Genomic DNA, 27555 nt, shown 5'->3' with positions numbered 1-27555 from the left:
ACTACTCATTTCATTTATTAATTCAATGCTTTTAGTCATTTCAATTTTATTAATCTCTCCTTATATTTTCAGAATTTATAATTTGGTGTTTAATTGGGGATTTTAAATTTGTTCTTTTTCTGGTTGTTGTTCTTTCAAGCTGAATTAATTGATCTGCTCTTTTTCTATTTTATTGATGTAAGTATTTAAAGACATCAATTTTTTCACCTAAGTACTCCTTTGGTTAGATCCCATAAATATTGTTATGTTTCCTCTTTGTTGTCATTCTTTTTAAAGAAATTATTCTATGATTTATTCTTTGACCCATTCATTCTTTAGGATTTGATTATATGGTTTCCAATTTATTTTAAATTATGTTTCCTTAATTCTTTATTGAATATATTATTTTTAATTTCATGATTATATGAAGGTGATGCTTTTAATTTTTTTTTGCTTTTCTGAATTTGGTTATGCAGTTTTATGCCTTAATACTTGGCCAGTTTTAATGTAGGTTCCATGTACCACTGAGCAAATGGTATATTCTTTCTATTCCCATTTAGTTTTCTTCAAAAGTCTATAATATCTAACTTTTCTAAAAAAAAGTTGAGCTTTTTAACTTCTTTCTTGTTTATTTTTTTTCAGTTTGATTTATCTATTTCTTCGAGGGGAAAGTTGGGATTACCCCCTAGTATAGTTTTACTTTCTATTTTTTCCTATGACTCATTTAACTTTTCCTTTAATAATCTGGATGCTATACCACTTGGTCCATATATGTTTAGTACTGGTATTACTTCACTGTCTATGGTACCTTTTATCAAACTGTAGTTTCTCTGCTTATCTCTTTTATTTAGATTTTTGCTTTTGCTTCATCTAACATCATGATTGGTACCTCTGCTTTTTTGTTTGTTTGTTTTGTTTTTACTTCAGCTTAAACATAATAGCTTCTACTCCAGTGCCTTACATTTATTCTGTGTTTTTCTCTGCTTCAAGTATGTTTCTTGTAAATAATGTATTGTAGGATTATGATTTAATCCATTCTGCTATTTGCTTCTGTTTTGTGGGTGAGTTCATTCTTTTAAATATCACAGTTAAAATTACTCTGTATTTCTCTCCATCATTCTTTTTTATCTGTTTATCCTTCTCTGTGTCTCTTTTCACCTGGTTCCTCCCTAAAAAACGTGTTTTACTTTTGACCTCCATATCCCCAGTCACCCCTCCCTTCTATTGGCGCACATGCCCTTCTCTTGTCTCTTTCTTCTCCTACTTCCTTATAGGGAAAGAATATACTTCTATTTCCAAATAAGTGTGTATGTTATTCCTTTTCTGAGTCAATTCTGATAAGAGTAAGGTTTAAGTGTTGCTCCAATCCCCTATTTCCCCCCCAAATCTGTAAAGCTTTTTTGTTACTTTTTTATGAGAGATAATTTGCTTCCTTCTTTCTCTCTCCCTTCCCCATTCTACCAGTGTATTCCATTTTCTCTCCCTTAATTTCATTCATTTAAAATCTTACCATCATACTCAAATAGGCCCTAATAATGATAACATTCTTAGTAGTTATAGTATGATCTTCCCATGTAGGAAGGTAAACAATTTAGCCTTGTTGAATCTCTTATACCTTTTCTTTCCTGCTTACCTTTTTTCTTCTTCTTTCGATTCTTGTATCTGAAAGTCAATTTTTCTATTCAGCTCTGTTCTTTCAATCAAAAATGCTTAAAAATCCTAATTTCATTATTTTTTCCCCTGAAGCACTATATTTAATTTTGCTGTGTAGGTGATTCTTGGTGGTAATCCTAGCTTTTTTGTCCTCTGGAATAATAGACTCAAAGTCCTCTCATTCTTTAAGGTAGAAATTGCTAAATCTTGTAATATACTGTCTATAACTCCACGCTATTTTAATAGTTTCTTTCATGGGTACTTGCAATACTCTCTCCTTGACCTAGAATTTCTATAATTTAGCTATAATATTCCTTGCAATTTTCATTTTGAGATATCTTTCAAGAGATTTTTTGGTGGATTCTTTGAATATGTATTGTACCTTCTTGCTCTGGGATATTAGGGAAGTTTTCTTTTTGTTTTCTGAAATATGATGTCTAGGATCATTTTGATAATTGCTTTCAGGTAGTCTACTAATTCTTAAATTGTCTCTTCATTTATTTTCTAGGTCAGTTTTTTATTTTTTTCCCAGTGAGATATTTTACATTTACTTCTATTTTTTTAACCTTTTGATTTTGTTTTATTGTTCCTTATTTTCTCATAGAGTCATTGGCTTTCACTTGCTCAATTCTAATGTTTAAGTGATTATTTTCTTCATTGACCTTTTGTACTTCCTTTTCCACTTGGCCAATTATGCTTTTTAATGAGTTTTTATCTTTAGTGAATTTTTGTACACCTTTTTGCATTTCGGCAATTCTGCCTTTTAAGTAGTTCTTTTCTTTGGTGGATTTATGTGCCTCTTTTACTATTTGGCCTATTTTAATGGTGTTATTTTCTTCAGTATTTGTGTGCATGTGTGTATTTGTGTGTGTGGGTGGGTGTTTGTGCATATGCCTCCTTTACCAAGCAGCCATGTAACAGAATTCCATACACCTAGAACATTGTTTTTATTGTGCCTCAAGAATGGCTTGCTTTTAACACAGAAGCAATAGTTTTATTCTAATGCCATACCTCTAGCCATCATATACACATTTCATAATTTCACCTTTGTTTTGTGGGTTACTTTGTCAGGTAGACATTTGCTATGTATCAGAGTAACAATCATGGAGCATTATAAAAAATCACTGTGCCTACACTTCTAATATGGATGGCAGTATTAAAAGAGTATTTGGCTTGTGATGTACAAAAATTACAAGTATAAACATAGGATAGGAGAAAAAGAGAAAAAGAGGGAGGGAGGGACAGAGAGACAGGGACAGGAGACAGAGAGAGAGAGAGAGCACCAATATAAAGGGAAAAAAGGAAAATAACCTTATAAGCAATGTGCCATTGTAATACTGAAACAGATAGGAGGACAATTAAATGTCAGTACTATGAAGAATATATCTTTTTTTTTTTGAAGCAATTGGAGTTAAGTGACTTCCCTGGAGTCACTCAGCTAGTGAGTGTTCTATGTGTCTATGGCCATATTTGAACTCAGATTCTCCTGACTCCAGGCCCGGTGCTCTTGTATCTTTTCTTTAAAACATAATTAAGGGGGCACAGAGAGAGCAGGTTAAATTCAACATCAATGCATCAATACCTTATGGAATCAAAACAGGGACATACATAAACACATACACACATATGTAGCTTTTCTATTTATAAAATAAATAATTAGTGACACTATTAGCATTGATATTTGGAATTTTCATTTCATATAGTTTTTTATATAAATTATACTATGTGATTTTCATAATAACTATTTAAAGTATTCTGTTACTAGCTTTCTTTTGCTGATGAGAAAATTGAGGCTACAACAGTCAACCAAGGAAATATGTTGTAGATCTACAGATTAGTAACATTCACTTCTATGAAAAAGTTCATCAAATGTCTCTAAGTCTATATATAAGGAGAAAGGAAACAAAAAAGTGTAGCATGGTCATAGAGCAAAATTTTAAATATTGTATTGGTGCCTATAAAATATTAAGATTCAATGGAAAGCAAAGATCTTCTAGAGAATATCTGTAGAAGGACCTTCACAACAACTAGAATGTGGAAGAAAGCATTTATAATATTTAATCTGTGCATATAAAAGGAATAGTTTCACTGATGAGATGGGGGATGCTAAGCTTCAATATTTCAGCTCAAGAAGTAGAGGATGGAGGAAAAATGGATAGAAAATGTCGTGTCCAAAAATATCTCTGGGTTTTAGGTTAGTTAAATGGATAGAATGAATGGACACAAAAAATGTATAAGAATAGTATTTGAACATATAAGCAAAAGAATGTACCCAAAGACTACATATGAAAGTTGAAAGAAATAAAATTGTCAAAGATATTTCGCTCTTCCAGTTACCCTTTAAACTACAGTCATAAAAAGAAAAAAAATGAATTGTTCAATTTATGTTGACTACTTAATGACCACATTTCCAGACTTATTATATGCATTAAGAGTTATGATAAGCAATGCTTGGGATGCATATGATAAGTGTTAGTCTCAAACTATAATAGAAATAACCTATGAAAATTATATTAGATATATGCCAGAATCTTAAACATTTAACAAAATTCTAACATGACTGCTAAAACAAAGTTTGGAAATGACCAGGGGATTTTAATTTTGAATCTTATCCTTGTAAGCTTCTTGAGGTCAAGGAATATACACATTGTTTCTCCAAGTCCTAAAATACAGTTATCACCTAAAATGCTTGTTGATTGACTAAACATGAAATCCACATTTGTCAATTTTTTTTCAAAATATGAAAAGACGCAAACCTTCAATTTATCCAATAAGTGCTCTACATTAAAAAGAAATACATAGTATATCTAATGGTACTTAGAGAGTTAACCTAAAAGTAATATATAATTTTATTTTATTTTCTATTAGATTTTTGTTTCATGCTTACTCCTCTTAGTAGAGACTATTAAAAGTCCATTTGAGAAAGTGGTTGAATTTTGTTTCCTAATCCAGTCTATGATTCTCTTACACTTCATTTAAAAATTCAGGTCACTGACATGCATGTTTATTATTGTTAAATTTGTTTTTCCCCTTTCAAATACATTTAGATGTCCTATTAAAAATAATCGCCCACTAAGTAAAGGCAGATTGTTTTGTTATATAGCATATGATTCTGGAATCTTCTCTCACACAAAGACACACTTCCCCTCCCTTTCATTTCAGAATGGAATCATCACTGCATATTGCCTTAAAATAAATCAGTTTTAGGTATTTTCTCCTTGTTTACATGAAACAATCTTATCACAGTTCTCATCCAGTCCATAAATATGTTGCATTCAGAACCTGATTCCCTAATTCTACTATGATATGGTATAATAAAATATACCAATATATATGCATGTAACAATTTTTAACTATGTACATATATGACTATATGTAATTAAATTAACTATAATGTATATATGTAAATGTGTGTATATGTGTGTGTGTGTGTGTGTATCTTTATCTATATCTATCTCTAGGTAGCTAGCTATCTTTTGCTTACCCTAAATAAGAATATATTTTGGTATTCATCCTTTCCACTAAGTATTTCCCAAGATCTTAGTTGAAATTATTTTTCATATGTGACGCCCTTATTAGGATACTTTTTATCAGTCAATCTTCATTGGATTATCTCAAAACTGTTATTTCCTTATTCTGCTAATGTCCCCTTGCTAAAGGGTCTAATTTTCTACTTTTTTTTCACTCCCTTTAATTATACTTAAGTTTCCAATCCACTATGGAAGTTCTCACAGTTGTTTTACTCTCATTTATGGAAGGTAAATTTTTCTCATATTTAATCTTGAGATTCATCCTCATTTTCTTTTAACCTGTTCTATTCACTATACCAGAGCTTCTTATTTCTTTACTCTTTTTCAAAGTTCTCTGATGGTTTTTCTTTGAGAATTTCCTTGAGAGAATAACTTTTTATTTGCATTATTTTCTGCACCCCTATCTCCCTTTTTCATTTTCTTTGGTGCAATGTTGTTGTTTAAATATGGAGATGATGGGCTACAACTACTAACAGTCATTGCACCAAAAGTACTTTTCTTCATTCACTAAGTATTAAGCTACAATAAAAAAAAATCTGGGACCTTTTAATTCACTCATTTGGAAAGTAGTAGCAAAAATAAGTGTGTCATGGTGGAGTAGAAGAACAACTTTAATTGCTGTGAAGTAAATTCTATTTTTGGAGAAATGATTCAAAGTGTTTGTCTCCAAGGTTGAATAAAAAAATGAAATTCTCCATATAATCTATGAAGATCTTAATGTAAAAATATAATTATTAAGACCAAAATAATTTTTCTATTAAATGTATTCTAAATATCCAATAATAATAAATAGATAAATTGAATTTTATTAGTTTGAATTATTTTTAATATATGCAGATCAACTACTATCCATACAGTACGCTTTATGACCTTTAATGATTCAGTGCGTAAATAAAATTCAAACAATATTAATCTGAAAATGTGTTTTCCTTAGTGAGTTTACCCTACCATTTGGTTTCATTTTCCCAAGACGGATGAACCATCATGAAAGACTTAATGGAATATACACATATTATAAAGTATTCCCATAAGGAATCTGAAAAATGTCAAATGTGTATATGAGCAAACTTTATTTGCAAGAATGATTGAAAGCAAGAACAATGTTTCTAAGGTTCCTCTTTTATAATGACCTAATAATCTTTGAAATGATTTTAATAGGGAAATAGTATCTAACTTAATACATCATAATTACTTCGTGCTTCACTTAATTGATGTGCATCCTCTTAGTTACTGGTTCTTTGCTAATACAAAAAAAAATACTGCTATACATATTTTCATATGTTGGCAATTTTCCTCTTTATTTGCTCTCTTTGGAGTACACACCTACATTTGTTATCATTAGATCAAATAACATGCATAGTTTAGTAACTTTTGGGACATACTTACAAATTGCTTTCCAGAAAGGCTACACCTATTCAAAGCTCTACCAAGTATGTATCAAGATGCCACTTTTCATACAACCCATGTAATTTTTGTAATTTTCCTTGTATCTAATCAGAAGGGTTTTAGGTGAAACCTCAGAGTTGTTTAATTTATAGTTGCTTCATTACAAAACATTTGGAGAATTATTTTCATATATTTTCCATTTATGAATTGGGAAATGGCTTTTAATAATTTTATTTAGTTTCTTATATATTTTGGAAGTAGGAATTTCATCAAAGAAATTTATTGAAAATAATTTTCCCCCCAACAAATTGCAACTCTTTTAATCTTAGTTACATTGGATTTGTTTGGAAATGACTTTTTTTTTAATTTTATAAATTATAATTGCTTATTATATCTTCCATGATCCTCTCTGTAGTTTGTTTGATCATTAACTCTTCCCCTATCCATTAGCTCTAGAGGTAAATTTCCTTCATGTTCCTCTGAATGATGTATCTTTTTGGAGTTTATTTTGCTGTTGAATGTAAAATGTTCCTCTCTGCCTAATTTCTGTCAGATTACTTTCCATTTATTTTCTAGCTTTTTTTTTTTTGTCAAACAGTGAGTCTTTATCTCAGTAATTGGACTTGTTGGGTGAATTCAACACTGTACTTCTAGGTTCCTTTGATTCTGTATGTTGTTCACTTCAATCTAATCTAATCTAATCTAATCTAAACTGATCAGTTTCTCTATTTTTTATTCCAGTACCAAAGTGCCTTGATGGTTATTATTTTAAAATATATTATAAGAGCTAATACTGGTATGACCCTTTCTCTTCCTACCTTTTCAGAATTTTCCTTAAAATTCTTTGTTCTTCCAGGTAAATTTGATTATTATTTTTATAGTTCTATGAAGTAAGCCATTAGTATTTTGAATGGTATTACAATGAATAAGTAAATTAATTTAATAAATATTCCAAATTTCCTTTCAAAATCTTCATTGGCAACAAATAGACACGCTGATGATTTCTGCAGATTTGACTTGTAACTTTGCTGAAATCATTGTTTCTTTATTCATCACAACCCTTGAAAGTAGGTAATATTAATATTGCTATATATGAGGAAACAGGCAAAAAGTGGGTTAGTGACTTTACGAGGTAATACAGCTAATGAATGAGGCCAGATCTCCCCGACTCTAGGCTCTATGTACTGTGTCACCTTTCTTAAAATTCTTGCAATATGATGTGCAGATTTTCTTTGTCCTGGTTCTCAACTAGTCCAAAGCTCAAATTAGTTTCCTTATTTCTGTTTTCTACATAAGTTGTTTTTGATATCAGATACCTTATATTTCCTTATATAAGTATTTTTTTCCATTTTGGCTTTAATATTTCTTGTTGTCTCATGTAATCATTAACTAACATTTGATACATTCTAATGTTCAGTGAATGTGTTATTTGGGTAATGTCTTGTACCTCATATACCAAACTATTAATTGCCTTTTCAAGTTTTTTTTTTTTATCTATAACTCTCATTTCTTTTTGTAATTCTATTCTCTAGTATTCTCATTTTATATAATAAATTATTTTTAACCTTATGCTTTGGGTTTTCTAGAAATTCTAATCAATATGGCCAAGGTATATTTTTCTTTGAAGTTTTGCTTACGTGCTTTTTTTTTTTTTCTTTTTTGAAATTTGTGTTAGGACCAGGCTCTGTGCTTGGCCAGTGGTATTGGTATGGCTTTGTATAGTCCTGGTCTGTCTTATCTGTTACCCTGCTACTACATTCTTAAGCTACTGCATTCTTCATTCTTCAAGGATCAATAAGGTTAGTTGTGTTCTATGGAGCTACAATCCTTCAGTAGACTCTACAAATATCTGATCAATGGAAATTCATTGTTCTCTTTTCTCCTAGACTAAGTTCCACATTCTGGTTTGCATGCTTGTCTTTGTGGTATACTTGTCCTTGAACTGAACTCCACATTTTCTTTCTTTCTTTTTCTTTTTCTTTTCCCTATACAGTTGTTTTATTATCTCTACCCCCAGCTGATCCTGGGCCAAGCCAGGACAACTGAACTCGATGATCCACAGAGTTCCAAAGCAACATTAAGTTAATTATAAAATAGTCTTCTACCTCCCCAACCCTGGCAGTCACCAGGGCCCGGAGAGGAGAGGAGAGAGAGTGGTCCATCTCTATAGCCATTGTGGAAGGGGAGTTAAGTCAGGCCACCTGCAAGGTCTGCCTAGGAGTGAATGACTCCACATCACAAGGTGGCTTCAAACTACTTGGAGAGGCAGAAGAGTTGGTTTCCCAGCCTTAGAAATCCCAGTCCTCCCCTCAGGCTGGGGGGCCCTGGGCCCAGGGTGACTAAGTGGTGAGGAAAGGAGGACCACTAGATGATCGAGGAGTGGGTTCCAGTGACCAGATTGTGCTCCCCTGGGCCTCCAGTTGAGGGCGAGTGGAGGGTGATGGTGGCTACGGTGGTGGGGCTGGGGGTGGAGTTTTGCTATGGTCCTTCAAATGAGGGGTCATGGTGAGTCTGGAAGCCGTGGAGAAGGGGCACTGCATGCAGGTGTAGTGGCCCCTGCTGTGCTCCCACACAGTTCGGCTAGTAGAATGACCTGTACGTCCCTCAGAGCTCCCAGGGGGCCTCGGTGGGCTACCGCTGGAACCCTGATTTTTTTTTTTTCTTTTTTTTTAAGACAGCTGCGTTAGTGTTGGAGCTGTAGCCAGGGCCAGAGCTAGGGAGACTCTGGGCCTGGGCAAGCAGGAAGGGACGGAGGCGCTGGAGACCAGGGCCAGAGGCCAGCCCATAGGGAGAGGGACCCAGGTGGGGTAGGAAGGGTGCAGGTACGGGGCCTGAGGCTTGACATAGTATGAAGGCAGTGCAGCAAAGGCGTAAAATGAGGCCTCCAGCAACGGGAATGGGGTCCTGGAACGAGGATCCGGGGGCAGGGTCAGCTGCGTGGGCAGCGGGACCATGTCGGGGCTGGGGCCGGCTGGTCTCTGAGCTTCAAGCCTCTTTCTCCAGAGCTGGGGGCAGTGGGGCTGGGGTGGGGCCGGGCTGTGGTACTGGTCGGAGCAGACGTCTAAGTGCTTGAAGAGGGAAGGGTGAGTCCGGAAGCGGAGAAGGCAGTTTTCACGATTGAAGTTTCTGTTGGGCGTGTAGGGCAGCTTAGTGTGGGCCATCAGCTCCTGCATGCCGGGGAAGGTCTCTGTACAGCCTGGGGTTGAGCAGTGGAACAGTTTGCCTTCCATGCACTGTGTGGGTTGCAAGTGACTGTGCAGGTGCTCAGCACCTGCTGGGGGCTGGGGAAGGCCGGGCGGCAACCACAGCTGGAGCAAGGGAACTGTCTCCCAGAAGAGGGGGCCGGCGCTTTGGAAGGCGTGGCTCCTCATTGGCGCTGCAGTTGACACCCCCTCCTGTGCTGGTTCTGCCAGAGTGCTTGCAGTTCTCTGCCGAGAAGGCAGGAGACAGCTGCTCTTTCTCTGGTTTGACTGCTGGGCTGTGACTAGGGCTGCCATAGATGTCTGAGTAGGGCAATGGTGCAGGATATGCCTGGACCCCAGGGCCCATCCCAGAACTTTCCTCCATCCCTCCCGTGACCACCCCCTGCCTTTTTTCTGCGACTCCTGCCGCTTCTTCCTCCCCCCCACCCTGCGGCGAGGACACGCTCACGTCGTCGCCATCTTGCGCTGGGGCTCGGCTCTCGCAAGAGCAGGCTCGGGCGCGCGGGGCCTGGGAAATGCTCTGGAAGCTTGCAAGCAGCTTTGCTGCTGGCTTACCATTGTTCTGATGCAGGGGGCCGGATTCCTTAATCCTGTTTTGAGACCAAGGGGACAACAATAAGGCCTAGAGTAAGTCTGTGGGGCTGAGTCCATGATATCTTCGTAGAGGGCAGGGTCATAGTACTGAAGCTTTGCTTTTAGCTGGTGAGATAAGTCTGTGATGTATTTTCTGAGTGAGAGCAACAATGGAGAGGACCTGTTTTGAGTCTAGGACCAGAGAAACATGGCTATGGCCCTTTTCTAATTCTGAGTTTGGGTTCCAGGGATTTTATTGTAAACACAAAGTTCAAAGTTATTTGAGGTCGCAGTTAGTAAAAAAAAAAAAAAAAGAAAAAAAATCTCACATTTAAACAGAGGTTGGATTCTCTATCAAACCTCACATTTGTATTTCTATCTAGTTATTAGGCAGCTACTTAATATATGGAATACAACATCAAACCTGGAGTTAGCAAAGTCTGATTTCAAAATCAACCTCAGAACTTAATAGCTGTGAGGCCCTGGGAAAGTCATTTAAACTTTGTTTGCCTCAGTTTTCTCATCTTTAAAATGGGTATTATAGTAATAGCATCTACCTCCCAGATTTGTTATGAGGAGGAAATGAGATAAAAACTGTAAAGCACTTAACACAGTTCCTCGAACATGGTAAGCAATACATAAATGTTAGCTATTTGTTGTTATTATTATTAGTAGTAATGGTAGTAGTAGTAGTAATAGTAATAGTAGTAGTAGTAAACTCTTTGGAAATTTTTTGGTAATGGGAATTTCCCCAGCCCACTATCTTCTGCTTTAAAATATTTAGAAAGCTAGTGATGCTACTTGTTATTTCCTTCCTCTTCTTTCAATTTCTTTTTTCTTTGTTCCTTACAGGGGTGTGCTAATGCTCAACTTGCTCTGTTGTTGTTCTTATTAGGCTGGCAAATTATAGCTGCTCCCTGGGGAGTAACCAAGGTACCTCAGCTTATTTGAATATGATTATTGTAAAACAGTACTACAGTTTGACCAATTTTTCCATATACAGTCTCAAGGCTGTGGGAGATATGGATAGGTTAGACATCTTACTTTAAGTGGTATGGGGTGGAGTAAAATCAAACATCTCACTCTTATACATGTATTACCCCATTTGAAACTCATAAACTATGATCAATGATTAGGGTCTTCCTTGTGTTTCTCTAGGATTCAAGGTATTTAAGACCTTAGTATGAAATTTTAATGGAAATTCAAAATATAAACATATTCCAGCTTTCAAGCTTTCTTTGAATAACTATGGATGTCCAGAGATTTGGTAGAATATTCCAAACACATGTAAATTATCTACTACTTCCTTTTTTTCTGGTCTTGTCTCATAAATATAGCCATGCCACAATTTAAAGTAGGCTTCTGCTATATACTTACCACAAGCAGTGAGAAATTACTGCAGGAAAAGTCAATATGACACTTAACAAGGATGGGGAATGCTAGAGTTTTTACCTACATATGCACCCATAATTACCACCAAAACATCCATTAATAGTCAATATCAATGTAAAAGAAGGAAAAATGAGTAAAATATGAGAGAATGTGTGATCTAATGGATAGTTATTGACCTTGAAATCACTAAGACCTGGGTAGTTCTGCTTTCACTACCTATGAGCCAGGTGATGGTGGCAAATAAGTTTTCAATGTGCCAGGCAATTCTCTAGTATGATGTTCCTGAATGATACATCGGTGGAGGGAATTTCCCTGTAAGGTACTCATTATACAAGTTAAATCACAAATGGGGGGGGGAATAAAACTAATGTTATAGGAAAAGAAAGTATGCATTTTAGTTATAGAAATAGAGGCAAGTCAAAACAGGCAAGCTTTAAGTTTCATAGATGAGTTGCATGTGTAGGATCATGACTTCTAAATGTCCTTTTGGGATTAAAGTCCAATCCAATCATTATGGTTTCATTTTGGCATAGTAATAATGGATCTAGAAGCACTGTAAACATTCACTTACCTTCTTAAGCCCTGTCTAGATTTGATAAAGTAAATGGTACAACTATGGAAGCAGTCCAGCCCCAGGCTTATGCTAGAGTTGAACAATGTTTTGTCTTTTCTTTTTCCCTTCTGCTGCATTAGACTTCACATTCTGTCTGGTTGTCTGATGAGAACAGAGCTACTACTTTTACAATGGAATCATATGTCTAAGGGAAGCAATGAGAGTGATAACCTTTAAAATGTGTCTGCTAAGGATAATCACCACTATAACATTTATCCAAGTAGGCCTTTTTTTTTCATAATGTAGTGATGCCCTTTAGTCATGATTTCCCTTTTTTCCCTTCAAGGAGTGATCACAAAAAAAAGCTATTGAAATACCATTACCGAAAAATTACCCTTAATTAAAATGAGTGTCTTTAGAAGAATTATGGAAGGACTTTACTATAAAACAAAAAAACTCATATACACTTTGGTTAAAAGCAAGGCGTTCTTAACATTGGTTCTCTACTATGTCCTTGAGAAAACTTAAAAAGAGTTTTTTTTCTTATTTTTTTAAAGTGTCTATTCTGTGAATCATCTTTTCCTCTTTTTTAATCTTTTTGGGAAACAGTTGTGAAGTGATCATCTTCGCAAACACAAAGAACTAGATCATATTCATTTATTAATAATTTTTTCATTTCACTTCATTTGAAGTTCAAATCCAGCCTCATATATTTACAAACTGTGACCCTGGATAAGTCACTTAACCACTATTTGCCTCAGTTTCTTCAATTGTAAAATGAGGATAATAATAGCACTTACCTCCCAAGGTTGTTGTGAGAATTAAATGAGACAATATTTATAAAAAGCACTTAGCCTAGTACGTGGTACATTGTAACCAATATATGAATGCTTATTCCATCTCTCTATGTGCAGATAGATAGATGGATAGATAAATCTACACACACATACACACACACACATCTCCATATACACACATACATTCACATACATGAGAAAATTCTTGTTTAAGGACAAGTTGTCATTTATGTAAGATGCAGAGTGTGGAAAGGATTGTTAATGCAGATTAGGAAAGAACACACTTGAAGTTAAAAAAAAAAAAATCATTCCAAAGATTCTCTCTTCACTTTCAAGGAAATGTACTTCTGTGCCTGGAAGAATAAAATACTGAGTGGATATTGCTGAAATTTAAACCTTAGCTGCAAGCAGCCTATGTGTTCGAAAGCTAATGTTTAATCTAGCAAGTCATCCCCTCCAGCTAGTAACACTTTGCCTCTGAACTAAAAAGGAAATATCTTTGGTGACACTTAATATATGGCGCCAATTCCTTCATCAGTGCATTTCAATGAAAATAGAGGAATCTTCTCTTTATTCTGCTAATGCTATAATATATACAGAACAGAAAAAAAAATAAGCTAAAAGAAACTTCAAATGTTATGCACAACAGTGCTTTTGCCCCGAAAAGCAAGGAGTTTGAAAAAAAAAAAGCATTTGTTAGAGCAAGATTTTTTAAAAGAACACTGACAATTAATTCATTATATTTTTTTTCTCTTTGATTTTATATTTACTGGCAATACAGAATCATAAACCTTTTCAAAAAAGATTGGAGAAGGTGAACAATTTAGCTTGATTCCCCCCAGAACACACACCTAAGACAGATGTCATGAAACAGAAACAACACAAAGAAACAACATTTAATTGAGATTTACAAGACTTTTCTTTGAACCCCAGCATTGCACTTTCTAGATGGGTAACCCTGGGCAGCTCATTTAATTTCTAGGTCCTTCTGTTTCCTCATTTGCTTTTCATTGATAATGTCTTCTGATTCACTCAGGCTGGCTCAAAGGTGTCTGCTTTACTAGGCAGAGTCCCCTCTACTATGGGATACCAGCTCACCGTGGGCACTAATAATGGGCACCATGCAGGAAAGAATTACCACAACCAAGAAGGGTTCTGTCACTTCTGTGCAAGCCATGTGTGTGCCTGCTTATGACTTGACTGATCCTGCTCCTGCCACCACCTTTGTCCACTTGAATGCTACCACTGTGCAGTCTTGGGCCATTGCTGAGCTGGGCATTTACCTTGCAGTGGACCCTCTGGACTCCACTTCCTGGATCATGGACCCCAACATTGTTGGCAGTGAGCACTATGATGTTGCCTGAGGTGTGCAAAAGATTCTGCAGGACTCTAAGTCCCTCCAGGACATCATTGCTATCCTTGGTATGGATGGGTTGTCTGAAGAAGACAAGTTGACAGTGTCTTGGGACCAGAAAATCTAGTGTTTCTTGTCACAGCTGTTCCAGGTTGCTGAGGTTTTCACAGGACATATGGGGAAGTTGGTGCCCCTGAAAGAAACCATTAAGGGATTCCAGCAAATCTTGGCAGGTCAGTATGACCATCTCCCTGAGCAGGCCTTCTATATGATCGGACCTTTTGAAGAAGCTATGACAAAAGCTGAAAAACTGGCTGAAGAGCACTCATGAGGAGTCACCTTCATTTGCCATATTCCTTCAGTTTCATTTGTCTGAAGAAACTACACAAGAACTTTCATTAGAAAAGCTGTGTACTGTCTGAATATTTAAACGTTTGAATAAAATGTACATCTCACAAAAAAAAATAAAGAGGTTTACTATTATTTGGTTATCGGTAAAACTTACAATGGACAATCAAGCCTTGACTATGACAGCTTTTTATTATCTCACGACTAGTACCACTTTAAATAACTGCAACATCTAACCAGAGAAAATCAAGATGATTACTTTTGTAAACTTGATCTAGTTTCAAGGAACAGCTCAAGTGCTGTCTCCCACAAGAAGTTTTTCAGTCATCTGCACAGTTATTAGTGCTACTCCTCCTTGAAATTATTTTTAGTGTACTTTGTATTTCTCCAATAAAACCCTATCCCAATGCCTTACCAGAGTATAGCAGTGATGGTAGTTTCTCAAAGGTTATACCAGAAAATTGTAAGCTACAAATAAAACCAATGCAACCAAGATTAGAAGGAAAGCAGAAAGCTGGGAAACAATTTTTTAAAACCAGTGTTTCTGATAAAGGCCTCATTTCTCAAATATATAGAGAATTGAGTCCAATTTTTAAGAATACAAGGCATTATCCAATTGAGAAATGGTCAAAGGATATGAACAGACAGTTCTCAGATGAAGAAATTAAAGCCATCTATAGTCATATGAAAAAATGCTTTAAATCACTATTGATTAGAGGAATGCAAATTAAAACAACTCTGAGGTACCACCTCATACCTACCAGATTTGCTAATGTGACAGAAAAGGAAAATGACAAATGTTGATGAAGATGTGGGAAAAGTGGGACGCTAGTACATAGTTGGTAGAGTTGTGATCTGATCCAACCATTCTGGAGCACAATTTGGAACTATACCCAAAGGGCAAACAAGCTGTGCCTACTCTTTGATCTGGCAATGCCACTACTAGCTCTGTATCCAGAAGAGATCACAAAAAGGAAGAAAGGACCTACATGTACGAAAATATTTATAGCAGTTCTTTTTGTGGTGGCAAAAAATTGGAAATTGAGGGAATGCCCATCATTTGGGAAATGACTGAACGTGGTGTGGTATGTGAATGTAATGGAACACTAATGTTTACAAGAATTGATGAGCAGGCAGATTTCAGAAAAACCTGGAAAGACTTTTATGAACTGATTCTGAGTGAAGTGAGCAGAAGCAGAAGAATGTTGTACACAACAACAGCAGTATTTTGTGATTATCAACCATAATTGATATAGCTCTTCTCATCAATATAATGATTCAAGATAATTCCAAAAGACTCACAATGGAAAATGCTATCCACATCCAGAAAAAGAACCTATGGACTCTGAATACAGATCGAAACATACTATTTTGACCTTTTTGTGGCTCTTCCCTTTTGTTATTTTCTTCTTTCACAGCATGACTAATGTGGAAATATGTTTATATGATTACATATGTATAATCTATATCAGATTGCTTGCCATCTTGGGGAAGGGAGATGGGAGGGAGGAAGGAAATCTTATGAAAATGAATGTTGAAAACTATCTTTACATGTGGTTAAAAATAAAATCCTATTAGCCATAAAAAATTAAAAAAAAAATTTGGTGCAAAGATTGACAGCTTTCTACTCACCAGCCTAGATATGAACGTAGAGCTTTGTCACCAGTAGGTCGGCCAATTCTTCGAAATTACTTTGGCCATGGCAACCTATAAAACAAAGAAAAATACAAAATGGCCTTTAGCCTTGTGTAATCTTCCTCTGGGCTTCTGTAGTGACAATGAAGAAGGAACAGAAAGGACAGGGGCGGGGAGTAATAGAGTTTTTATTCTTTCCATAAATTTTAACTTAAAGGTGGACACTCTAAATATATCTTTATCCAATGATCAATGAGTGATAATATTCCTGGAGGAAAAAAAGCATTTTGACTTACATATTATAACTATAAATGAAATCAGAAGAAATAAGCAAGTCACAGCTACACAGGAAGATGCTTCACAAGTTCTATTTGAAAAGGCAAATTAGAGTTGGCATTGTTGGAATTGTTGTTGTTTGTCCTTTGTTCTTGAAGAGGACCATGACATCAGGAAGGTGATGCCATGACTTGCAAGTGAATTGGATTTAAGTGAGGCAGGGCTGTGCAAAGTCATCAGCCTCACTTTCTCCTCTGGAGCCGTCTGGGTCCAGTGACAAGATACAGATCACGATGACTGGAGATGGTCCCTAGCACAGCACTTAGTACATAGCAGGTGTTTAATAAGATAACTGTTGAATTGTAGTGGACACTTAATAAGTGACTATTTAATTGTGGAAATGAAAAACAATAATATTGCACCTGAAATAAAAAAAATATTGAATAGCTTTGATAGGACTGTGATCTAACTAGAGCTAAAAATAAATACAGGTCTTCTTTTCTTCATATAAAATATATTACCTACAGGACCAAAAAAAAATAAGTCTCTAATGCATTTATTTATTTTTCTGGTTTTGTTTATACAAATTTACTTAAGACCCAAAGAGAATACATTTAAAACTATGTTAATGCTCCTCTGTCTATATTTATATGCCATTGTACATATTTACATCAAGTTATTTTAGATGGAGGGGCATGGCAACATGCAAAGAAGTCTACCATCAAATAAATTATCTAATTTCAACATTAATTGCTGAAAGAGATTCACCGCAGTACAAGTGATGTGATTATTATGTTCATCTTAGCAGCTAGTTAGAAATCATGTGTGGTTTGGTTATTCATTATTATGACATATTCAGTTTCATGAGATGCAGAGACAGAAAAGGAGGGAGGACTGACTGAGAAGTGAGAAGAAGAGACAATCAATGGCCCAAGTGCCACATTTGCAACCATCACTGCTTCCCCCTCAAAAGAACTACAGCAAATTCAGATTTTTAAATATTTTGCAGATGATTTTTGGAAATATATGGACTAAGAATGACAGATTGAAAACATATAGAGTATGATCAGAATGATTGGAAGGAGAAAAAACACATATGTGTGCATATATATTATATATATATATTTCCTTCTAAATATTAGAGCATAATGAAAGCTACTACTGCCATTAAAAATATCTGTTAAGAACACTCATTGGGTCATATCAAGTTCATGACCTCTGGAAGAGATGGTAATGATCAATGAAATGGAAAAAAAAAAGATTGTGAGTCACTAGAAACAAAAAGAAAGTGACAAGTCTTTTTGGAGGAATTTATAAATGACATATTGTACAAAAACCAGGCTGAGATGAACACTATCTTTTTTTTTCTGTTTTGGATTTACAGTATTTACTTTATACCTTCTAAATTGCCCTCTATACTTTCTTTAAATCCAAGTTTTAGTATTTCTAGAGAGATTGATCTGGCACCTTTTTTGTAGTTCAAAATAAATAAGTCATGATGATATTTAGGTAAGAAAGATACACCACCTACATTGAACAATAAGACCATATGCACTATTTTGTTCTTTTTTTTAAATAGAATATTCATGAGCTACCAATGATGGTAGATAACAAAGATGCGTTGAGGGATGTTTGCTTTCATTCAGTTAAGTTTTACCTCAGGAGCATATTTAAACATTGCCACCTGCAAACAACAAAAGAATGTTATCATGCAATGTTGGATAGGGGTGGGAATTGTTCAAAGGAGCAGAAATGGAAGGGGGTTAAGGAGCAGATTACTATTTTTGGGGGGAAAGTTTAACTTTGTCAGTATAAATATCTTACTAATATACTTTTGCCATTTCCAAAATTCATTTGCATTACAGAATGAAAATAAATAAATTCAATAATAACATGATTATTATGTCAAAAGTTCATCACAAAAATGATATGGAAATCTCTTTTGGAGACCCATTAATGACAATGCAGCACATCTGTATGCTCCTGAAATGCCAATTGAACTTTTGCGGTCAGTGTCAAGCCTCCATTATATTTGTGATTATTATGATGATAACTCTATTGTTATTACTCTGACCATCACTATCCTCATAATTCTCCAAAAGACTCTACAGACACTGCTGTGTCTTCTTGGATCTCAAAGTGCAGCCCGTTGAATTAGGGCCAAGAGAGTACATTTAAATTGCTGGCAAAGTCAGGGCCAGGGAAATATAGCCATGCAGTGATGGTGCTAGTCATTTCTCAAAGCAGAGTACAATTTTTGCCCAGAGTTGGCTGATCTATGGCCCTCTCCTGCTGACAAAGATTCCAAGACTCTGCAGATGCCATCTATCAAGGCTCCCTTTGCATCTCATTGTACAGTAACAGTTCAACTAACTCTTTGTGATGGGAAAATGACAATAATATGTAAAGATTATCTGTGGAAAAAGTCGATGTTGAAAATAGAAGTTATGAAATGTCTTTGTCCTGACTGGACTGAATGGAGATATACAGCCCAGGAGGTCTCTGTGTTCCCTAGTGTCATTGCTGAACTTTTGCTCCTGAGGTTCTCTGAATAAATACACTTTTGGCAGGTATGCCTTGACTCATGATTCTTTTCTAATACTTTGAAAGCATGCTAGATGAAAGAGCTTTGGTCTTTTTAAATTCTTAAGAAAATGAAAATCATATCCCAGTAGTGCACCAATCTATCAGAATCAGAGAATTTAAACTTCTCCACACAACAAAATGTCCATTGCCCACAAATTTCAGGCCTCACCTTCACAATACTACATTAATAGTTCAATTTCTCTACTCCTTAAAAAGTTCAGTTTGACCAGAAACCCTAGGGCAAATACATAACAGATCTTTACTATGAAAATGTTTATAAAACCCTTCTGATAAACCTTTGGCACAAAAACAACAAAATTGCTATCTTCCACTAAGTTAAATTGTGAAACAAAGCAGGTAATGTCTACACAAATGATTGAAAAAATTAAAAGTAGTGATATTTTTTCCTACTTTTTGGCCAACTAGATATTAAATCAACTTACCTTTTTCTGCTTTCCACCAACTGGATTAAAGAATCTGACTTTTTGTGGGGATAATAATAGTTATTAGCCCATTCAAGCTTTTTGCACTTGTATCCTAACATCCACCAGGATAGGAACAATTCTTGGACACGAGTTGACTGTGAATTTTGCAAGGAGAAAATTTTTTTTGTGCTACATTGACACCACTTGCACTAATGTAAACGCATGTCCCACACTACTCAGGCATGATTAAAATGTTCTGTGAAGCAAAAACTCAATAATAACAGCTTTCCTACAAAAAGAATCAGGGTTACATGGATCCTTGGAAGATTCCTTGGTGACTCATTGCCAGCACAAAGCATAACTATATTAATATGAGGAAGCCTCTTACAGTTTAAGAGTACGGTGCACATGAAGTTAATGACACAGGCAAGTTTACTTCATTTGAATATATCCTAGGAGAAAGTCTAAGATGTCTGTAATGTATCTTAAGATAATCATTTTACTATAGTTAATATAAATGCTCCTTTTTTATTTAATCTTTATGATAGCATATCTATTCTCTTATTCCCAAGCTTAGGCCTTACAGAAGTCTAAAGGGCAAGACATTTTCAGCTTTATGGAGAAGAAGAATAAACTGTTGCCTACGCAATGTGATTTGAGAGATGCTAGGAATGTGTTCTTGTTCCCAAAGAGTTGTCCCACTGGCCTCTCAATAATATATGAAATTCTACCAGTAAAGCTCCATTTATTTCCTTCATTTATGTTAATAATTGTCCAATAACATTGTCTTCTTTTACAGTACAAAAACATCATGTGAAGGTAACCCATTGAGGCAATACTCCCTTAGTGTATATGAATTTTCTTAAAATAATTTCCTGCAAAACAGGAATGATCCCTCAGCATAACAATCTTAACCAGAACTATAAAGGGGCCTGGGACTTGGATGGTGGTGGTGGTGGTGAGCAGGAATGAAAATTAAAGGATGAGGATCTTTAAATGATAGTTGAGAGACACCTAATCAACCTTTACTTTAAAACTTGGCTTCACTGTGAGATTGTAATTTATAAGCAAGTTGGGACAAATGACATATAATTGCTTGTCTTTGTAAATATTGTACTGTGACTGAACAGTTTCTACAAACAACTTTTGGAGGAGTATATTGCTGGCTATTAAGGGAATCTCATGTATGACCTTATGCACAGATTGACTTCTCCAAGAAATGTAATGGACACCTATGGTTAAATGCTCTAGGAGTTGTAACATATTATCACAGAATCTCAGAGCTGGAAGGGGCTGCAAAGATCATTTAGTCCAATTTATACCTAATGAAAAACCACTTCTATCATATCCAGGACTAATGATTGAGAACTGGTATTTATGATTATATATGAAGATATTTGACATTAACATTTGATTAATCCAAATTCATAGCACAAGGAAACAAGAAATATTGAAAAAAGAATTGGTCTCAGAATCAAAACCAAGTCCTATTTCCAATACATTTTGATGACCTAACCCCCAAAAAATTATTTAACTTTTTATTTCCCTAAGGAAGAGTGTTATAAATATGAAGATAATTAATAAATGATAGTTCTGAATTTACTTTCCTTGAGGTACTTGAGGTTGAGATCACAGACACTATAAGCTAACTACCAATGTGAATTGTGTGTTTTATAAACACCTTTGCCCCATGAAATACCAATAAACTGAATGTGATCTTAAAAAAAGGAGAATTTTGGGGCAGCTAGGTGGTGCAGTGGATAGAGCACCGGCCCTGAAATGAGGAGGGCCTGAATTCAAATTTGGCTTCAGAACGAACACTTGACACTTACTAGCTGTGTGACCCTGGGCAAGTCAACCCCAATTGCCTAAAAACAAAAACAAAACAAAAAAAAAACAAAAAAACAAACAAAAAGAAACCCCTTTATTTCAATAAAAATGTACACAACTTATAAACTCTGGCTTTGCCACACTTTATGAAATGCTAAAAGACATTTCAAATAAAATAAATTTTATTTATTATAATATAAAAATAAACATTCACCACTTTTTGCTGTTTGTCATAAGTGTACTATGGTTGAATATCACCGAGGAAAGAAAAAAAAATGCATATGCTTAGGCAACATTAAGCTACTATCAAAGTCAGAACAGCAATTCTAGTTGTTTACTTGATACTAAAGGAATTATCTGATGATTTTTTTTCATACCCAGGAAATAAGTTAGAAATACATATTCCAAGCAGTATTGGAGGGAGAAAGACAACCTTTCATATGTCTAGTAGAATAGATGAATTGCTGCCCAATGGGTAGGAGTCTTTGTGACTATTAACAGAAGAGTTTTGCTCGTTTTCCAAACCAAGCCTACATAAAGAAATACAGTGACAATAACAATGATGAGCTGAGGAAGCAATGCTGTCTTCTGACCACCAGGATTGACTGTTGCTCTATCTTCTCCCTTTCTCTAGTGAGTATACTGAAATAGGGCAGATGCCAAATGTAGCTACTTTTCTTTATATAATTTAAGAACTAAAAAAAAAATCAGAGCTTCATGAGTTTCGCTCATACCTGGAAATAAATCATTTCTGTAACATCTACAACTGTCCAATAGGAAGAACTATAACTAAGTTATGTGATCAAGGCTTTGCCACAAGGTACCAACATTGGAAATATATTTTCATCTCCAGGGTAGCCACTGTCTCTTCACGTCCACACATCTTCTGGCCTTTGTCACCATGCCAATCAATGGTTCCCAGGACACACTTATCACAGTGCCACTTAATCAGGAACAAACCTCTGCATAATCCTTATGGAGGTACAAATCATCTTTTTGAGGGGGAAGTTCTCCCCTCTCTCTAACTGCAATGGTACCTGAAGTCAGATTGAACCACTTTGAGTTAATTTTCTTCAAGAGAAAGAATTATTAATAAGACTCTGCTAATTGATGGTCATCCAGCCTCCATCTGAAGGACCATTATACCCAATGATAGAAGACACACTGCCTGCTGAGGAAATTTATTTTATTTGAAGATGCGTTTTAATTATCAAGAAATATTTCCTTATAATGCACTAAAAGGTGCCTCTATGGATCCTTTAACTATTGTATGAGTTCTTCCATTTAAGACCAAATAAAACAAATGTGGTCATGCTTGTACATTATAATTCTTCAAATACTTGAATATAGCTATTATTTCTTCATGAAATTTTCTATTTTATATCTGATTAGAGGCAGAAATCATGCTCAATACACTAAGAATCCCCCTCTAAAAGACTTAAAAATAATACTTCAAATGAAATTTTGGAGTAGCAGAGCCAACAAAATGTCAGAATGAGACCTTTTTTTTTTCTGGCCTAAGAAAACTTAGGAGGTTTAAAGAAAAGTTTGAATACCAGGGTAGAAACCTGTCTGTAGTGTATAAAGGTAGCAGGAGCCACTGAGGCCATAGCAGCAATAGCTTCAGGATCTCTCAGCCCAGTGCTCTTAAAGGAATCAGACAACTTATGAGAAAGAGAACAAGGGGACCCATTGTTGGCACTGGGTACAGCTGGTGCTGATTGGTAACTCTATTACCCATACACAATTTGGGGCTACAGTTATGGGGCAGAGAGGAGTGCCTTTGATCTGTCATAAAGGAGCAAGAGCCTGTGTCACAGTTTCAGAGACAAGAAGAGCATTAGTACTTGAAGCTGCCCCCTTCCTGGGTATCTAGGATCTGTCATAAAGGAGCAAGAGCCTGTGTCACAGTTTCAGAGACAAGAAGAGCATTAGTACTTGAAGCTGCCCCCTTCCTGGGTAAACAGCAGAGTGCAGACCATAAGATCAGTTACCACACCTCTCCTAGGACAAAACTACCTTGAAAGCAATGAAAATTTTCAGACCCTCAGAAATAGCTTTGAAAACAGCAGTGTGTTAAGGAGGTGGGTGAAGGAACAAAGTAAAAAGTGCACAGCAAAGAACAAAAGTAGACTTACAAGGAAGCAAAGAAAAGATGGACAGCTCTCAACACAATGTGTAGTCTTTAGTATTTACTATATAGGCTTTCTTGAAATGGAAATTTATTGCTATATATTTTGAATCCTCTCATGTTCTGCTGTGCACATGAAAAGCTTTTATTTTCCTTTTCTTATTTTGTATTTAAATTTCAGTATTTAAGTTTATACTGTGTTTCTTTTTCTTTTCTTACTAAAAAGAAGAAAACAACAGTGTGAAAAAAGCCTGAAGCTTAGAAGAGTCTCTTTTATCCCCCAGGTGAACAGAGCCCAACTTTAACATAAAGTTCAAAGTCAAGAAATAGACTGGAAAAAATTAGCAAAAAGCAACAACAACAAAACAAAACAAACAACAGCCAAAAAAAAAGAAAAGAAAAGAAGAAGGTCTTAAATAACTTAAAAATAATCTCCAGGACCATATTGATTCACGAGTGAATTCTACAAACATTTAAAAATAATTAATTCAAATACTACATAAACTATTTGGAAAAATAGTCAAAGAAGAACTACCAAATTCATTTTATGACACAAACATGGTGCTGATATCTAACAAGATAGAGCAAAAGCAGAGAAAAAGAACTATAGAATCAATCTATATCAATCTAATCAATATTGAAGCAAGAAATTTAAATAAAATGCTGGAAAGAAGATTGTAGATATATATCACAAAGATTATAAATTGTGACCAACTGGAATTTATATCAGGAACACAGGGCTTTTTCAATATTAGGAAAACTATCAGCATAATTGCCCATATCAATAAAAAATATAAGGATCATATGATTATCTCAATGGATGCAGAAAAGGCTTTTGACAAAATGCAACACTGAGTCCTATTAAAAACACTAGAAAATAGAGAAATAAATGGAGCATTCCTTAAAATGATAAATAGTATTGATCTAAAACCAATAGCAGGCATTATCTATAATGGGGATAAGCTAAAATCCTTCCCAATAAAATCAGGGGTGAAGCAAGGATGCTATCATAACAACTATTATTCAGTATTGCACTAGAAATCCTAGTTATAACAATAAGAGAAGATAAAGGGATTGAATTAGATTAGTCAATGAGGTAAGAAAAGGATCATTCTTTGCAGAAGATATGATGGTATACTTAGAGAATCTTAGAAAATCAATTAAAGAAAAACAACTAGTTGAAATAATAAACAACTTCAGGAAAGTTACAAGATATAAAATAAACCCACATAAATCATTAGCATTTCTGTATTACTAACAAAGCCCAACAACAGGAGATAGAGAAATTCCATTTAAAATAACTATAGACAATATAAAATACTTGGGAGTCTACTTGCCAAGATAAACCCAGGAGCTAGATGAATACAATTAGAAAATACTTTTCACATAAATAATGTCAGATCTAAACAATTGAAGAAATATTAATTACTCATGGATAGGCCAAGGCAATGTAATAAAAATGGCAATTTCACCTAAATTGATTAATTTATTTACTGCCACACTAGTAAAAGGAGTTATTCATGTATGTATATATATATATATATGTATGTATATAAAATCCTATTGAGGTAGAAAAAAAAGAAAATAAAATTCACATACAAGAAAGAAGGTCAAGAATATCAAGCAAATCAGTTAAAAATATGTGAAAGAAGGTAGCTGAGCAGTTTTGTTGTTGTTCAGTAATGTTTGACTCTTCATGACCCCATTTGGTGTTTTCTGGGCAAAGGTACTAGAGTGCTTTGACATTTCCTTCTGCTGCTCATTTTACAGATGAGGTGAATAGTGTTAAGTAACTTGCCTGAGGTCATGCAGCTAGTAAGTGTCTGATGCTGGATTTGAACATAGGTCTTTCTGACTCCAGGCTCAGTGCTCTATCCGTTGTACAATCTGGAAGTTCCCTTAGCCATACCAGATCTCAAACTCTTTAACAAAGTGGTAATCATATAAAAAACCTGGTCCTATATAAGAAATACAGTGGAAGATCAGTACAATAGATGAGATATGCATTGCATTTTATTAAATACCATACCAATCTAGTGTTTGATAAACCCAAAGAGAAAGGAGAAGAAGAGATAGAATTGGGAAAATTTTCTCATATAAAAGAGGCACGTGGGGGACAGAGCCAAGATGGTGGAGTAAAAGCAGTGACTTGCTTGAGCTCTTCCCCAAACCCTTCCAAATACCTGTAAAAAATGGCTCTAAACAAATTCTAGAGCTGCAGAACCTACAAAAAGACAGAGTGAAAAAAATTTCCAGCCCAAGACAACCCGGATGGTTGATTGGAAAGGTCTATTGCACAGGGCTGGGAGAGGAGTGCAGGTCAGCATGGGCTGCACAAAGATGGGGCCTCAGTGAAACTAAAGAAGGCCCCAGGGAACTGAATCACTGGCAGCTGTGGTTTCCATACTTCTCATCCCACAAACGCCAAAGATAACTTAGAAGGTCAGTAGGTAAGGTCTGTGACCATGGTGAGAGAGGAACTTTTTCTGGCCTCAGTCCTGATGCCGCCCCAGGGTGGTGGCTGCTTCCAGAGTTCTGGGCCAGGGAGCAGGGATTGAGCTGCTGATCACAGGGGGTTTGCAGGGATCTCTTTACTGGTGCTGAGGCAGGATTCTCTTGCTTTGCCTGTGCTTGGATCTGGGTCACAGTTCTGGGTGGCAGTCTTGGGGTGAGGAGGAGAGTTGGTGAAGAATTACAATCTTAATTTGGTGACAAAGAAGATCAAAACATACAACCGGAAGAAAACAACAAAGCCAGAGCACCTACATCCAAAGCCTCCAAGAAAAATATCAGTCTCAGGCCATGGAAGAGCTCACAAAGGATTTTGAGAAGCAAGTAAGAGAAGTAGAGGAAAACTGGGAAGAGAATTGAGAGTGATGCAAGAAAATCAGGAAAAACAAGTCAACAGCTTGCTGAAAAAAAAAAATCTTAAAAAATAAACTAACCCAAATGGCAAAAGAGGTCCAAAAAGCCAATGAAGAGAAGAATGCCTTAAAAAGCATAGTTGATCAAATGGAAAAGGAAGTCCAAAAGCTCACTGAAGAAAATACTTCCTTAAAAATGAGAATGGAGTAAATGGAAGCTAATGACTTTATGAGAAATCAAGACATTGTAAAACAAAACCAGAAGAATGGAAAAAAAAAAAAAGAAGACAATGTGAAATATCTCATTGGAAAAACAACTGACTTGGAAAATACATCCAGAAGAGATCATTTAAAAATTATTGGCCTGTCTGAAAGCTATGATAAAAAAAAGAGCCTAGACATCATCTTTCAAGAAATTATCAAGGGAAACTACCCAGATATTCTGGAACCAGAGGGTAAAATAAAAATGGAGAGAATCCACAGATCTCCTCCTGAAAGAGATCCCCAAATGAAAATCCATTGGAATATTATAGCCAAATTACAGAATTCCTAGGTCAAGGAGAAAATATTGCAAGCAGACAGAAAGAAACAATTCAAGTATTATGGAAACACAGTCGAGATAACATAAGAGTTAGCAGGTTCTACATTAAGGGACTGGAGGGCTTGGAATATGATATTCCAGAGATCAAAGGAGATAGGATCACCTACTCAACAACACTGAGTATAATCCTTCATGAGAAAAAAAATAGACATTCAATGAAATAGAGGACTTTCAAGCGTTCTTGATGAAAAGACCAGAGAAGAATAGAAAATTTGACTTTCCAATACAAGACTCAAGAGAAGCATGAAAAGGTAAACAGGAAGGAGAAATCATGAGGGACTTTTTATACTTGAACTGTTTACATTCCTACATGGAAAGATGATATTTGTAACTCATGAAACCTTTGTCAGTATTAGGGTATTTGGAGGGGGAAAATATGTGTATATATAGAAAGATAGATAGATAGATAGATAGATAGATAGATAGATAGATAGATAGA

At 35.5% G+C, this 27555-nt stretch overlaps 2 pseudogenes; one reads left to right on the top strand and one right to left on the bottom strand.

Annotated features, from left to right (window-relative positions):
- Positions 1 to 8740: 8740 nt before the first annotated feature.
- On the bottom strand, positions 8741 to 10115 carry LOC114029041 (annotated as a pseudogene).
- Positions 10116 to 11934: 1819 nt separating this feature from the next.
- Positions 11935 to 14751, top strand: LOC114029080 (annotated as a pseudogene).
- Positions 14752 to 27555: the final 12804 nt, after the last annotated feature.

This window comes from Vombatus ursinus, unplaced genomic scaffold, assembly GCF_900497805.2.
Source record: "Vombatus ursinus unplaced genomic scaffold, bare-nosed wombat genome assembly UNPS02014909.1, whole genome shotgun sequence".
NCBI lineage: Eukaryota > Metazoa > Chordata > Mammalia > Diprotodontia > Vombatidae > Vombatus > Vombatus ursinus.
Note: the sequence above shows the minus strand (reverse complement) of the source record. Positions and strands in the feature narration are given on the sequence as shown.